General features: G+C 46.8%; 1 pseudogene; it reads right to left on the reverse strand.

The window, feature by feature from the left end:
* Positions 1 to 351: 351 nt before the first annotated feature.
* LOC115549698 (uncharacterized) lies at positions 352 to 460 on the reverse strand (annotated as a pseudogene).
* Between the last annotated feature and the right edge of the window lie 15,267 nt (positions 461 to 15,727).

Below are 15,727 nucleotides of genomic sequence, written 5' to 3' on the forward strand. Positions count from 1 at the left end.
CGTTGAATGGATGAATAGCTTACATACGGGTACCCAGCACTTTTCAAACCACACTCAAGCTTATGGTTATTGTCCCCACCACTTCTAAAAACACACTGACGCCCTTGCTAGTGGTTATGTGAGGGTAATACAGCTTGTGTGTTTGAGTCTGCTTCCTAGAGGCTATGTGGAGGCAGCTTATGTTCTTAAAATACGTAACAGTTCCATATTTGAACGCAAAAATGTTTCACAAAAAGAGTTTGGAGAGATGTTGTCGGTGTCTGTATGTTGCTTAAATTCTCAAACAGTGGGCGCTAAAGATCAGGGCACGGCAGGCCATTGCAGCCAATGAGCTCGAGTTGAAAAGAATAAAGCTTCCAGCACCTGGTATTCCCAGGCGGTCACCCATCCAAGTACTAACCAGGCCGGACCCTGCTTAGCTTCCGAGATCAGGCGAGCTCACGGTGATATAGCCGTAAGCAATTATTGACTGGTCCATACTAACTTTTATACAGGAGGAGCACATAAGGAGTGAGAGCGCTGCCGTGGCCAGAGACGGGACTTGTACAGAAACAATGATTAGATCCATAATGAATGAAATAAATGAATGAATGAATACGTTATTCCAGACTCAGAGTTCCATATTTGAACGCAATGCATTACACTGCTTGGGCGTGATCGTTTGCGTGATCTTTTGAAAAAACGTAGTGTTACAAAACGTGGGATGGACTGGAGTGGACCGCCGTCGTTGCAGCTCTCTGCTGCTCCCTGCTAGCAGCGACACTACACGGTCCACATGTTTCACAAATAGAGTTTGGAGAGACGTTGTCAGTGTGTGAATTGCCTGCACAAATCAACTAGCAATTACAATTTGTTCAGTATTAATAGCATCATCACAGGAGTTATGCAAACATTTTCTTTCAAAGAAAGCATCGACGTGAATTTTCCTTAATGTTCCTCAATAGGCACTCCTGTGAAATGATAGAAGAAAAGCAGGTGGCATTGCAGCTGGTAAGAAAATATTGTGTAGGGACAGTAGAGGTGGATATGTTAAGGTCTTGTGCTAGGAATCTCATTTGTGGTTTTCTGCCTTTTTACTCTGAGAGGTGTGAAAGTGTCTTGCTTTTACCAAAAACTTTTAAGATCTGAAAAAAATATGCTCTTATAGCTCTCTATATCAGGGGTTCTGAACCTTTTGCAAGCTGGGCCCCCCTTTCGAAGATTTCATTTAATCAATATTTCTTTTGTCTCACCCATTGACCTTGCTGCCGCCCCCCCCTGCAACAGCTCCGTGCCCCCAGGTTGAGAACCACTGCTCTATAGAGATACTGTTGTGTATCTATGATGTACTGTATGTACTTGGCAAATGGAGGATGAAGCAGTTGACTGGAATTAGGGATGTCCGATATTGGCTTTTTTGCCGATATCCGATATGCGATATTGTCCGACTCTAAATTTTCGATTCCGATATCAGCCGATACCGATGTCGATATTCGGGTTATTTTTCCTCAAACCTAATTTAGGTAACATTACATATCTCCTGTTGTGGAATTAACACAACATGCTTAATGTTATTGTGATGCCCCACTGGATGCATTATTGAATGCAACAAGGCTTTCCAAATGTTAACATTGTCTGTGCAAAATAAGAAAAATACTTCAACTTAATTTAAGGGAAAAGTGCCATGTTTATTTTAATTTTTTTAATGGTCTCAGACAACAGTTTGGATTACACTCTCCCTGAAATATTCTTGACAATGCCCACAACAAATAGGGCAAGCTTGACTTCACAAATGATAAAACATTGTACCTGAACAACTATGTGCAACATAGCAGTATGTTTCTTTAACTAAAACTCAATAACCTTAATTGAATAAATGCACAAATATGAGTCAATTACAATGTGCACTGTACTGTACAATTTTGAAAACATTTATTTGAGCTATAAAAAAAATAAAAAAAAATAAAAAAATCGGTTTTAAGGCAAAAAAAATCCGATACCGATATTGACAGATATTACATTTTTATGCTAATATCGGGCCGATAATATCGGTGGGCCGATAATATCGGACATCTCTAACTGGAATGTATTAATGAAATTAATATATCTTAATTTTCCTGTCAATATTGTAGGTGATGTCATCGTTCAGCAATTCACATCCTTTCTCTCGGTTGTGGGCAGAGAAGAATAATTTGTTTCCTTCCAACCCCTGAGGCAGCGTTTGGATGTCTTTCTCCACTCCAAACTATGCACGTCCCACCCTGACCTGCTTAAGTTCTGCCAAAGTGCTCTCCTCCTGTCCCATGGACAAGCAACAGTGGAGAGAGGCTTCTCTGTAAATAAAGAGGTAGAAACGTGCAACCTCCATGATGAATCTCTCGAAGCCCTCAGATTAATCTGCGATAAGGTAATTGGCTGTGGTGGCATTCATAAAGTTCCTCTGACCAAGGAGCTCCTGGCTGCTTCAGCGAGGTCACAATACAGGCTTTACCTTGATAATAAACGGAAAAAAAAAGGAGAGCGCCACACAAGAACTGAAGAGGAAAGCAGAAGAGACACTGCTGAGTCCCCTACCTAGCACAATGGATTTCTATCACAGATATGTCTACAACATATCTGTGATATGATATGAAACATATATTGTATAAAATTTTGATCTATATCACCCGTACCTGGCATCAAAGTTGAGCTTGTAGTGTGTTTGCAGAGATGGTGTGTTGCACATAGTTGACGAGATATTCTGCGATCTGTCCTGGCCTCTTTGGTAGTGGCTTACTAAGCCACTACCAAAGAGGCCAGGACAGATCGCAGAATATCTCGCCAACACACTTCCGTATACAAGCTCAACTTTGATGCCAGGTAAGGGTGATATAGATATTTTTAGTCTCTCTCTCTCTCTCTCTCTCTCTCTCTCTCTCTCTCTCTCTCTCTCTCTCTCTCTCTCTCTCTCTCTCTCTCGGACCGGCGTGGTCGCCCCATGTATCTGGGATACAGCCAACTGGATATTGAGAGTGTGGGCAAAAATGAGGGCAATGGTCTCAGGACTAAGAAAAGTGAAGTTTTATTCTCTCCAAAACATTCACAAAAAATAGAGCAACGTTCCAAAAGAAAAGGAAATGACTGCATCAGTCAGTAAACATAAACTAAGATAACATAACATTGCATAGCCTAACCAAAACATACGTCTCTCGTACTGGCCTCCCATCAAGCCAGCACCACCTTCAGCCCCCAAACACCAAATGAGGCAGCCCTTAAATAGGGAAATGACAATTGAATCAAGGCCGTATAATGGGCCAGACCATTAGTTGGGGGAACATTCTTTACCTAAAGATACCAATCCTACATAACTGAACAGAAAGTACATTGTGTGAATACTAAATAAACAATCACCAAATAAATATATACCCACCCCTTGTGCACAACCTATAGATATTTACAAAACAGCTGTTTTTACCCACACCCCCTGGGCTATTCCCTGATCCTAAGCTTCACTTACCATACTACCCCCTACCGGGACGGAAGACCAATTTTACACAAGCCCAATATTATATATATATATATATATATATGCAAGTCACTTCCTGCCCTGCTCGATCTGCTCTGTTGAAATTGACGCGGTTCAGCAACGGCTTGCGGCAAAAATAGAAATGCTACGGAATGATAGCGCTACGGCACGGCGAGCCGCTCCTGGGACGCTGCTGAGACGTTCCGCAGCTGCGCCCGGTGGAAATGGTCTCATTGATTAGAGTGGAACCTAAGCATCGGTTCCACTCACAGCATCGCGTTTCAGATTAGGGTTCCCCGTTATAAACAGAGAGGAGCCTGCCATTGCCGATGGGGCTTCCTTACAAAATGTACAGAACATTTTCATGTTCTTAGCATCATAAACTAGCCACCCGAAATCCTTCAACCAGTCGGGGGTTGAATTCGGAGACTTTATCGACTACAGCATTAACTTTCTCCACGCAGTCTATTCATAATATTGTAATGACCACGGAAGAGGCAGTGAATGAAGTATTGATTAGACAGCGATTTAGATACCCTTAAACAGTGGAACACTCAAGACTGGTAACCATAGCAACGTAGGTAAACAAACCCCGCTAAACCCTCCCATAGCGCCTCCCGCGCTACGGCCACCTGGAGGCGCACAGAGCATTTGGCCGTGAAATTAGGTATACAATTATATTATATTATATTATATTATATTATATTATATACTTAAGCAATAGATCACGACAGGCTGTGGTATGTGCTCATTATACCACTGTTAAGGGGCGTTGTCCGGCCCCGACACGCAGCGGAGGGCCGGCGACCCCCTTCACAGTGGTATAATGAGCACATACCACTGACTGAAGTGATCTATTGCTTTTAGAGATGTCCGATATTATCGGCCCACCGATATTATCGGCCCGATATTAGCATAAAAATGTAACATCGGTCAATATCGGTATCGGATTTTTTTTGAAAAAAAACAAATAATAAAAAAAACAAAAACATGGCACTTTTCCCTTAAATTAAGTTGAAGTATTTTTCTTATTTTGCACAGACAATTTTAACATTTGGAAAGCCTTGTTGCATTCAAGAATGCATCCAGTGGGGCATCACAATAACATTAAGCATGTTGTGTTAATTCCACAACAGGAGATATGTAATGTTAGCTAAATTAGGTTTGAGGAAAAATAACCCAAATATCGACATCGGTATCGGCTGATATCGGAATCGAAAATTTAGAGTTGGACAATATCGCATATCGGATATCGGCAAAAAAGCCAATATCGGACATCCCTAATTGCTTTTATACAACGGTTACTATTATGGCAAAACGAAAGACATAGACACACTACATTTAAAAAGAAACCAAGAAAGTCAAAGTAGCCGTTTTATTAAAGAATACAAAAAAGTAGTCCCTCCTGGCCGCCTTCAAAATGCACGACGGTCGCTATGCAACACACTTTAGCGTCCCTCCGAGAGAAGGCTAGAGCGATTCGCTGGCAATTTATCCTATGGAGAAGTTCACTCGCCGTGTGCCTAAGCTTTCGTTCGCCTTGGGCGGCAGTAGCTCAGGAGGTAGAGCGGATTGGCTGGTAACCTGAAGGTTGTTGGTTCGATCCCCGGCTCCTCCTAGCTGAGTGTCGAGGTGTCCATGAGCAAGGCACCTAACCCTGACTGTTAGCTCACGTCCTGTGAGGACTAGAGGCAGGTGGGATCAGTAACCCTCTCCTCGAAATCTACTACTGAAGATGAATGAATTTCATCGCTGGATCGACAATTGGGCCGGTCCAGCAACTCCCAACGGCTAGCCGTTATAGGAGCATATAACTGTACTGTACTGTACTTCCTCACTCCCGGAGTAACAACATTTACACCCTCTCCATCATCCAACATATGTTTTACTTTGTAACTGTTTCTACTTCCAGGCGCGGAGTGATATGCAAACTTTCACAAAATGATCGGGCGTCGTAGCAGTTATGTATATGCTCATTATACAACAGTTAGGAACCAATCAGATCGCTGGATTTAGGCCCCCCGTTGTATAATATTCTATATAGAGCTTGGGGAGTCGCAAACGGCAACAATCACTTTCTCCTCCATTCTGCGGTTCACCCCGGACTGCACTGCAGGGAACGGTTGGCCGGTTGAAAACTGATTGGCTGTTACGTTACGCACGTCACTCAGTGGCCACGCTGTTGAACGCTGATTGGCTGTTATCACGTGAATGTCACGGCAAAGTTTAAATATTTCAACTCGAGCAAAAGAGGCGTGCTGCAAATCCACCTGAAATCCACGTGAACGCGCTCGCCCGTGCCGGGCAAAAGTGTCGCGCTGCAAATGTTATCGTTGCTTTGTATGGAATCGTTTCGTCCCTTCGCGTTTGGTGTGAACGCACAGTATAGTGCGCTGTGGAGAAGTCACTCGCACGCGTGCTCCTGTTTTGTTTTTCTCGTTTGCACGCCGAAACATTCGCTCGCAAATGCGAGTGAAATGGGCGCACTGTAGAGCCCTGAGTGGAAGAAAGGTCAACATTTCACGGTGACAAGACCATCAGAGCATGAGCGTGTTATTACCCAAACAATACACATGTACAGTTAATACCTGGAAGATAATATCTGTAGCATTGATTGACAGCAGACACATCTGTCCAACTGATGAGATCACGATTTGATGAATCAGTGAAACTGAAAGTCTTAATAAATGTAAATGTTGATAAGGATTTATGTGAGTTGACTTGTATCATCATAGTTAGTAATGCATTTGGTGTTGTATTTTGTATTATGTAGATACAGATGACGGTGGGACAATTGACACATCTTCCTCGGCAAACTGGTCTCTGGTGCATCTTCTTTCTCTTCATCCTCCATTCCATCCAACTCCTCTTCATCCAGCTCCTCATCCTCAACTGATTCTTCAGATTGAGACGAGAAATCGAAGAAAAGACGCAAGAAGAAAAAGAAGCACCACCACCAGAGTCACAAGAAAAGGGACAAGAGGAAGAAAAAAGAGAAGAAAATAAGGCAACATGGCAAGCAGAGAGGTAAGTGTAAAAAGAGGAAGGCAATAAGGCAGCTCCCCTCATGTGTGTCAGGCATGTAGACATCACATGCACATGACCCACCTCAGAGCCAACAGGCTCTCAGCCGATGGGGATAACCCACAGCTGGCGGAAGAGCTGAACTCCTTCTACGCACGGTTCGAGATGGGGCCGGGGGGGGAAGCCACATCGCAACCCCCACACCCACCTGCCCCCAGCAGCCTCACCCTCACAGAACACGAGGTGAGAGGCACGCTGAAGGCGGTGAACGCACGCTGAAGGCGGTGAACGGCGTTCCGGGACAGGTGCTGAGGGACTGTGCTGACCAGCTGACCGGGGTCCTCCCCCAGATCTTTAATCGGTCTGTCCCAGGCCATCGTCCCACCCTGCCTGAAAACCTCTACAATCATCCCGGTCCCAAAGAAAAGCACGTGAGCTGCCTCAACGACTACCGCCCGGTGGCCCTCACACCCATCACCATGAAGTGCTTTGAGAAGCTAGTCCGTAGTCACACCATGCCGCCCAGACTAGAACCACACCAGTTTGCCTACCGAGCCAATAGGTCCACAGAAGACGCCATCGCGACGGCTCTCCACTCCCCCCTGTCCCACCTGGAGGAGAGGAGTAGCTACGTCAGAATGCTTTTCGTGGATTTCAGCTCGGCGCTCAACACCATACTTCCGGACAGGCTGGTGTTTAAACTGAAAAACCTGGGACTACCACTCAACACCTGCACCGGGATTAAGGACTTCCTGTCTGACCGCCCCCAGAGGGTGCAGGTAGGCTCCCACACCTCCACAGCCTTCAGAGTCAGCACCGGGTCCCCTCAGGGCTGCATGTTGAGCCCCCTGCTCTACTCCCTCTATACTCACGACTTTATCCCCGTTCACCCCAGCAATGGCATCATAAAGTATGCAGACGATACCACCGTGGTGGGCCGCATCTTGAGGGAATATGAGGCTGCATTCCGGGACGAGGTGGAGCAGCAGAGCAAGCAGTGCAAGGCTAATAATCTGCTGCTGATCCAGCTCAAAACCCGGGAGGTCACCATCGACTTCAGGAGGAAGAAGACAGCGATCCAGCCCCTGCTCGCGTGGAGAGGGTTGCAGCCTTCTGCTTCCTGGGGGGTGCAATCTGCTGATGATCCAGCTCAAAACCCGGGAGGTCACCTTCGACTTCAGGAGGAAGAAGACAGCGATCCAGCCCCTGCACGCGTGGAGAGGGTTGCAGCCTTCTGCTCCCTGGGGGGTGCACATCCAGGAGGACCTGTATTGGAGGACCAACACCACAGCCATCAGTAAGAAGGCACAACAGCGACTCTATTTCCTGAGAGTCCTCAGGAACTACCACCTTAGGGAGGAGTTGCTTGTGACCTTCTACCGCTGTTCAGTGGAGAGCCTCATCACCTACTGTATCTGCGCGTGGTTCTCCAGTTGCACAGCTGCAGAGAGGAAGGCACTACAGCGGGTCGTTAACTCGGCCCAGAAGATCATCGGCTGCCCTCTCCCCTCTCTGGAGGAACTGTACAACACCCGCTGCCTGAAGAAGGCTACCAAGATCTCCAGGGATCCAACCCACCCGGGTAACGAACACTTTGGGCTGCTGTGCTCAGGTTAGCGGTTCAGGACTATGGCTGCACGGACAATTTGACTTATATCTAGTTTCTACCCCAGGGCCATACAGGCGTTGAGCGTTGCCAACACCTGACCTCGTACTATCACGCACACGCACATAAAATGTGGCAGCTACTGGGGAACTGCGCAATTCCCTATGAACCATTTATTTATTTATCTATTTATTTATATTATTATATTAAATATTTATTTATTTTTCTAAGGACTTCAAGTCATTCAACTGCACTTTAACTCAGTTTTAGTTAGATTTATATTAGATGTGTAAGTTTTTGTTAGATTTATATTAGATGTTAGATTTATATTAGATGTATCAGTTTTAGTTAGATATATATACAGTGTCTTTTTTTTATCACCAGGGGGGAGCTCTCCCAAATTCCGATTTACCTGTACCTGTACCTGTACTTTGACAATAAAGATCATTCATTCATTCAATAGGAGAAGGAAAAAACGGAAAAGCATTATAGGACCCCTTTAAAACCTAACCAACACAGTTCTTCATCAACAGGAACCACAACACAAGCCAATCAATAAAATACAGACGCCTTATTCGTCGGTAAGTTTGTTCGAAGTGCTCAAAAGCTTGGTCGGACGCAGTAAAGTGGGGTATTCCACAACGCCGGTTTTATCACATAACCGGGTAAGTTAACCCAGGGTTTGTGGTAACCCTAGGTTTTCCTGTTCCAAAATGAACACAGTATGTTAGTTACTATAGAAACATATGCTCTGAATCAAACCTGGTCGGAGCAGGTTTTGCGCACGTTAAGTTTGGAACATAACCCGGTTTTGGGTATTTAAACCCGCGTTCATCGCAGATTTCATGTGTTCACAATGGCATGCCCATTTCATGAGAGGCCTGTTGATATTGGAGCGCAGATTATACGTGCATCTTGGCATATCGGATTATTTGCCGGAGAGATATAGATTCCCGCGCAAATCATTAATAAATAGCCTTCTCCAGCCTTCCAACACTACCAATCGAGGACCTGGCCTCAGTTCATTCAAAAAGGTAGTTCTATAATGTTGGAGATCCTGAGCACATCTCAGTCCTTTCAGATGACCCATCCAATTCCGGACCAAGATTTCATCGGCCTCCTATCATGCAAAGAGCAATATGCCGTGAGCGCTTACAACAGAAAGTATAAAATAGTCCTCACGGACTTGCATCCACTGGAGAAAGTTCGATCGTAGCCAGCGGCTTCATTACAAGCACTAATCTTGAGCCGTGAAGTTGATGAATTGTCACTTTTAGGTTTTCTACCCATTTACAAAAAAAATAACATTTGGAACATATGCGCTGTGGCACGCACAAGGTTTGCATGTGTTACTTCGAAGGCAAACAAAATCTAAAGTACAAGAAAAACACAAAAACCTACATTCAACCAGTACCCTCACATGGCCCCTGACTCCCTGAGGAGGTACATCCAGGTACCCCCTCCATTCCAGGGCGCCCTGAATTTATGTCTATTAATAGCTCCTCCACGGGGGTAAAGACAATTTGAGGGCCAGATCCAGTGTGCCGACTGTCGGCCTTTTCGCGATTGCCTTAAAAAAAGGGCTTATTTAAATTTATACCAATACCATGGTGGGAAAACTTACCAGTTTGTATGTTTTTATACTTCATTTTTACTTGATCTGCCTCCCTCACTTCAGGCATTGTTCCAGCGTCTTTCAAGACTGCCAGAATAAAGCCTCTCCTCAAAAAAACAACTCTTAATACCACCGACATCCAGAACTACAGACCGGTATCTCTTCTTTCATTCCTGTCTAAAACACTGGAACGTGCCGTTTCTAACCAACTGTCCTCCTATCTCTCATCTAACAACCTCCTTGACCCCCACCAGTCAGGTTTCAAGAAGGCACACTCCACCTCTCCTCACTGAGTCCTCCGTGCTGCCAGAGCCTCGTCCCTCTCATCGGTTCTCATTCTCCTCGACCTGTCTGCAGCATTTGACACGGTGAACCACCAGATCCTTCTTGCCACTCTTGCCGAACTTGGCATCGCTGAAACTGCTCTTTCCTGGTTCACATCCTACCTGATGAACCGCACCTATCAAGTGACATGGAATGGCTCCTTGTCCAAACCTTGCACGCTTGAAACTGGTGTCCCTCAAGGCTCTGTACTGGGGCCTCTTCTGTTCTCCCTCTGTACCAGATCTTTGGGCTTGGTAATTGCATCACACAGCTTTTCCTATCACTGCTATGCTGACGACACTCTTTCTCTCTTTTCCCTCATCTGATAAAACCCTGATTGCAACACGCATATCGGAATGTCTGGCGGACGTCAGCACCTGGACAACTGCCCATCACCTGAGGCTTAACCTCAACAAAACCGAGCTCCTCCTAATTCCAGGGAAAGATTGCCCACACATGGACTTACCTAGATAGATAGATAGATATATACTTTATTAATCCCGGGGGAAATTCAAGTATCCAGTAGCAGCCGAAAACACACATAAAAAAATGCAGATGGTTGTGCAAAAATACAGATATAAATAAATATAAATAAATAAATAAATAAAATGTCCATTGTTGTTATCTATTGTCCTCCCTGCCTTTACTGGGAGCTGTTGTACAGTCTGATGGCCAGGGGGACGAAAGAGTTTTTTAGTCTATTAGTGGCGCTGGACTGGGACAGCAGTCGGCCACTGAAAACACTCCTCTGCCTGGTGAAGGTGTCATGCAGAGGGTGGTGGGTGTTATCCAGGATGGACAGCAGTTTGTCAAGGGTCCTTCTCTCTGCCACTGTCACCAGAGAGTCCAGCTCTGTTCCCACTACTGAGCCAGCACTCCTCACCAGTCTGTCCATTCGACCAGCGTCTCTCCTCCTGCTGCTTCCTCCCCAGCAAACCACAGCATAAAAGAGCACGCTGGCCACCACAGACTGGTAAAACATCTGCAGTAGTTTTTTGCAGATGTTGAAAGACCCCAGCCTTCTTAGGAAGTACAGACGGCTCTGCCCTTTCCTGTATAAAGCTTCCATATTTGCTGTCCAGTCCAGCTTGTCGTCCAGCTGCAGTCCCAGATATTTATAGGTCCTGACCACCTCCACATCGACCCCCTCGATGGACACGGGTAGGAGATGTGGTTTCTTCCTTCTGAAGTCCACCACCATCTCCTTGGTCTTGGAGGAGTTCAGCTGCAGATGGTTGGACCTGCACCACCTCACAAAGTCCTCAACCAGGCTCCTGTACTCCCCCTCCCTTCCATCCTTGATACAGCCAACTATCGCAGTGTCGTCTGAGTATTTCTGCACATGGCAGAGCCCAGAGTTATGCTGGAAGTCGGATGTATACAAGGTGAAGAGGACGGGAGAGAGCACGGTGCCTTGTGGTGCTCCGGTGCTGCTGACCACAGTGTCTGACGTGCAGCCCTTCAGTCTAACGTATTGTTGTCTCTCTGTGAGGTAGTCCGTAATCCATGTAACCAGGAGTGGGTCCACTCTCATCTCTGTCAGCTTGTCTCTCAGCAGGAGGGGCCGGATGGTGTTGAAGGCGCTGGAGACCTCACAGCGCCGCTCTCCCTGTCCAGATGAGAGTGGGCCCTATGGAGCAGATAGAGGATGGCATCCTCCACGCCCACCTTCTCCTGGTATCCAAACTGCAGTGGATCTAGTGCGTGGTGGACCTGGGGTCTAAGGACATGGAGCAACAGCCGTTCAAATGTCTTCATAATATGTGATGTCAGTGCTACTGGTCTGAAGTCACCCGGCTCCCTGGGGTGTTTTTTCTTAGGAACCGGGATGAGACATGAAGTCTTCCAGAGCATTGGGACCCTCCCCAGCTGCAGGCTCAGGTTGAAGACATGCTGGAGTGGCTCCCCCAGTTCAGCAGAACAGGCTTTAAGCATCCTTGGACACACTCTGTCCGGGCCTGCTGCTTTCCTTGGATGAAGCCTCCTCAGCTCTCTGCTCACCTGATCCTTGGTGATGGTGGTGTGGAGGGGGGTTGAACTGTCCATGGGTGTGGAGGGTGGGGGTGGGGGTGGTCTGCAGTCTGAGGTGGTGGAATTGGGGGAGGTGATGGACATGGTGTGGGTGTGAAGTGGACCATCGCTGGTTGTGGGAGCTGGAGTGTCAAACCTGTTAAAAAACAGGTTTAGCTGGTTTGCTCTTCCAGCATCCCCCTCTCCTGTGATGCTGCCCTTCTTCTTGCAGCCTGTGATGGTTTTCATGCCATCCCAGACCTCCCTCATGTTGTTATGCTGCAGCTTCTGTTCTACCTTCCTTCTGTATTCCTCCTTCGCCTCTCTCAGTTGGACCTTGAGTTCCACCTGTATGCGCTTCAGCTCGTCTCTGTCACCTTCCTTGAATGCCCTCTTCTTCCTGTTCAGGATGTCCTTGACATTACTGGTGATCCAGGGCTTGTTGTTGGGGAAGCAGCGTACTCTTTTGATAGGGACCACAACGTCCATACAGAAGTTCAGGTAGTCAGTAGTGCAGTGTGTGACCCCCTCTATGTCCTCACCATGTGCTCCCTGCAGCAAGCTCCAGTCAGTACATTCAAAGCAGTCCCTCAGAGCCTCTGCTGCTTCAGGAGACCATTTCCTGAAGGAGCGTTTGGTCGTAGACTGTCTCTGGATCTGTGCTTTGTACTGTGGCAAGAGCAGGACCAGGTTATGGTCAGACTTTCCCAGTGGGGGCAGAGGAGTGGCAGTGTAAGCTTCCCTCACGTTGGCATACAGGAGGTCTAATGTCCTGTTCTTCCTGGTGGGGCAGCTTACAAACTGGTGAAAGTCTGGCAATGTGGAGTCCAGTATCACATGGTTGAAATCCCCGGAGACAGCGATGAATGCGTCTGGGTGTTGTGTTTGCAGTCTCGCGATTGTTGAATGTATGACGTCACACGCGGTCTCTGCGTGCGCCCGCGGAGGGATGTAAACAACAACAGCGATGGCGTGGGAGAACTCTCTTGGTATGTAGTACGGTCTGAGACCTACCGCAAGCAGCTCGATGTCTCGGTCGCACACGATTTCCTTCACCGTAACATGCCCCTGGTTGCACCATCTGTTGTTGATAAACAGCGCGAGTCCCCCTCCTTTGCTTTTGCCGCTGCGTCCACAGTCTCGGTCCGCTCTCACTGTGGTGAATCCAGGTAGATCCACATTAGCGTCCGGGATGTTCTGGGTTAGCCAGGTTTCAGAGAGGCAAAGTAAGCTGCACTCCCTGAACGTCTTGTCCGTCCTCACAAGGGCAGCCAGCTCGTCCGTCTTGTTGGTCAAACAGTTCACATTCCCCATCACTATCGACGGAACCGAGGGCTTGTACTTCCACCGCTTAGCCGCTAGCCTAGCCTTCACCTTCGCTCCGGCTCTGCAGCCTCGGCGCCTCCTCCTCAGCTCCGCAGGTATGGGGTGGAAAAAGCCGTTACGTCCCATTGTTTGGGGCGAAAGCAGTTTCTCCCTTGAATAAACAAGATGTCCATCGCTTTGCTGTCCATGACAAGTCAGTGTATCCATATAATATCTATAGATCTACACATATAAATAGTTGATAAAGTTAAAAGTTTATAAAAACACACTTAAATTACTAAAAACAACGCAACACGCACGGAGCTACTGGATAAGCGTCCTACTCGCGTCGGCGCCATGGCAACAACCTGTCACCGTTGAGAACATCACTGTATCTCCCTCTCCAACTGCCAGAAACCTCGGTGTGGTATTGGACAATCAGTTATCCTGCACTGCAAACATCACTGCGGTCGCCCGATCCTGCAGATTTGCACTTTACAACATCCGCAGAATCCGGCCCTTCTTCACAAGGGAAGCAGCCCAGCTTTTAGGCAAATCACTGGTCATCTCCCGCCTCGACTACTGCAACTCACTCCTAGCTGGACTTCCTGCGTCTGCGATTAAACCTTTGTAGCGCATCCAGAATGCGGCAGCGCGCCTCGTGTTCAACCTACCGAAGTTCCCCCATGTGAACCCCCCTCTTCCGGGACCTCCACTGGCTCCCTGTAGTAGCTCGCATTCAATTTAAGACGATGGTACTGGCATACAAGGCAGTCGATGGAACTGCCCCTGCCTACCTCCAAGCATTGCTAAAGCCACACACCCCAGCTCGATCCCTCCGATCAACTACCTCAGCTGGACGCATGGTACCGCCATCACTAGCTAGCAAAGGCCGTTCAGCAAAGTTCACCTAACCTTAGTGGTGGAACGAGCTTCCTGCCGCTCTCAGGACCGCAGAGTCGCTCACTATCGTCCGAAAACTCAAGACTCACCAGTTCAGAGTCCACCTCGACACTGCATAGCCACCCTCCCCCTTCTGGCCACCATTGTACACTGTATTGTATTGTATTGTATTGTATTGTATTGTATTGTATTGTACTGTATTGTATTGTATTGTATTGTACCATAGCACTTAACTGTGTAGCAACTGCAGTAGCTGCTATCATGGCTGTAACACGGGGAATTGGTTAGCCTAGCGATTGTTGTACTTGCACTTGGTTCTATGAACATCCTTTCTGTACCGACAGCGATATATTGATGCACTTCTTATGAGAAATGTACTTATTGTAAATCGCTTTGGATAAAAGCGTCTGCTAAATGCCCTAAATGTAAATGTAAATGGGTTCCATTTTCTCTTCGTAGCCTAGCTAAGCTACCTAGCGTCATGCATCGAGCCTACCGTGGATACCGCAGCAATTTTGTACGGGGTGAAAAGCTAATAGACAAACACAAACAAATGCATGTGGGCCACTAGGCTAGCAGGGGGGGGGGGGGGGTGGAGAGGCTAGGGGACGCCCTGCTGTTTCCTGTCCCCTGAACACATGCTAATTTGTTTTCCTGGCGTTGTTTGATTGCTGTTGTTGTATATTTCAGGGGGCGGGGGAGGCGTGTGTGTTCGGGATGGCAGTAGGGTTGGTTGAGTGTGGTTGAATGTTCTGGGGTGCCGACGTTGAAAGTTAAACTATTTATTTCTCTGACTTTTGAGAAAAAGTCATGAATCCTAAAAGGTGAAACAATTAGGATGTGAAACAATAGTGGTGATAACATTGACGATAAACACCACTGAAGATGTTTTGTGCACTACCCGTTGCGTTCAAAGGCACACTGTTGGAGTGTGTGTGTGTGTGTGTGTGTGTGTGTGTGTGTGTGTGTGTGTGTGTGTGTGTGTGTGTGTGTGTGTGTGTGTGTTGGAGCTGTCCCAAACAAATTTTTTTCAAACGATTAATCTAGCGATTCTTTTTTTGATTTATCGACCAATCTAACGATTAATATAGACAGCCTAGCAGACAGAGAAGTTGTCTTATTTGTGTCCTATTCCATCAAGTGACCGGGGTATAAATCACACGTCCGGTTTAAGCAAAACATCAAATGCCCATTCATTGCCTCACCTGGTCTGAGTCTTTCTGATTGGACCCTGGGGCTGGGGAGGCTGCACACCTGTTGCTCGCCAGTTGGTTTTCCAGCGGAATAAAGCTTACTTCTAGAGTTAACACAAGTGTTGTGTGTGTGATTGAATTCTGGGTAACCTTTCCTTTTGCAGTCCCCTAATTACTAGGTATTTACCCGGTAAATAAATGGTAAATCATAGTGTATCACTGGGTAATTACCACTGGTAATAAGAAGGTAAATACAGAGGAAT

Source organism: Gadus morhua, chromosome 8 (genome assembly GCF_902167405.1).
Source record: "Gadus morhua chromosome 8, gadMor3.0, whole genome shotgun sequence".
NCBI lineage: Eukaryota > Metazoa > Chordata > Actinopteri > Gadiformes > Gadidae > Gadus > Gadus morhua.